This window comes from Physeter macrocephalus, chromosome 1 (genome assembly GCF_002837175.3).
Source record: "Physeter macrocephalus isolate SW-GA chromosome 1, ASM283717v5, whole genome shotgun sequence".
In the NCBI taxonomy this organism is placed as follows: Eukaryota; Metazoa; Chordata; class Mammalia; order Artiodactyla; family Physeteridae; genus Physeter; species Physeter macrocephalus.
The window spans coordinates 47296076-47297704 of NC_041214.2; positions in this window are offsets into that span (position 1 = coordinate 47296076).

Consider the following 1629-nt stretch of genomic DNA (forward strand, 5'->3'; position numbering starts at 1 on the left):
GTAATGATGGATTCATGTCATTATACATTTGTCCAAGCATAGGACGTACAGTAACAAAAGCGAACCATAGTGTAAACTATGAACTTTGGGTGATTATGATGTGTCTATATAGGTTCATCTGTTATAACAAATGGCCCAACTGATGGGGGATGCTGGTACTGGGGGAGGCTGTGTATGGATGGAGACAAGAGGGTATATAGGAAATCTCTGTATCTGACCCTCAAATTTGCTGGGATGTTAAACTGCTTTATAAAGTCTTAGCTTAAAAGCCCAATGAACTGTAGTATTTTACCAGTGATCTGATCTTCTTCAGAGTAACTGTGGCGTCACTCTTCCTTTCCCCTCACACACTGTCCTGTGCTATTTCAAGACCCTTGAAAACATGTTCTGACGTGGTGATAGGAGATGAATTGGGGAGAAAGGAACGAGGGTTCCAGTGTCTACTCCTTTTTAAAGATGGTTGACCAGATGGATTCACAGGCGAATTCTATCAAACATTTAGAGAAGAGCTAACACCTATCCTTCTCAAACTCTTCCAAAAGATAGCAGAGGGAGGAACACTCCCAAACTCATTCTATGAGTCCACCATCACCCTGATACCAAAACCAGACAAAGACATCACAAAGAAAGAAAACTACAGACCAATATCACTGATGAACATAGATGCAAAAATCCTCAACAAAATACTAGCAAACAGAATCCAACAGCACATTAAAAGGATCATACACCATGATCAAGTGGGGTTTATTCCAGGAATGCAAGGATTCTTCAATACACGCAAATCAATCAACGTGATACACCATATTAATAAATTGAAGGAGAAAAACCATATGATCATCTCAATAGATGCAGAGAAAGCTTTTGACAAAATTCAACACCCATTTATGATAAAAACCCTGCAGAAAGTAGGCATAGAGGGAACTTTCCTCAACATAATAAAGGCCATATATGACAAACCCACAGCCAACACTGTCCTCGATGGTGAAAAAATGAAACCACTTCCACTAAGATCAGGAACAAGACAAGGTTGCCCACTCTCACCACTCTTATTCAACATAGTTTTGGAAGTTCTAGCCACAGCAATCAGAGAAGAAAAAGAAATAAAAGGAATCCAAATAGGAAAAGAAGAAGTAAAGCTGTCACTGTTTGCAGATGACAAGATACTATACATAGAGAATCCTAAGGAGGCTACCAGAAAACTACTAGAGCTAATCAATGAATTTGGTAAAGTAGCAGGATACAAAATTAATGCACAGAAATCTCTGGCATTCTTATACACTAATGATGAAAAATCTGAGAGTGAAATTAAGAAAACACTCCCATTTACCACGGCAACAAAAAGAATAAAATATCTAGGAATAAACCTACCTAAGGAGACAAAAAACTTGTATGCAGAAAACTATAAGACACTGATGAAAGAAATTAAAGATGATACAAATAGGTGGAGAAATATACCATGTTCTTGGATTGGAAGAATCAACATTGTGAAAATGACTCTACTACCCAAAGCAATCTACAGATTCAATGCAATCCCTATCAAACTACCACTAGCATTTTTTACAGAACTAGAAAAAAAAATTTCACAATTTGTATGGAAACACAAAAGACCCCAAATAGCAAAAGCAATCT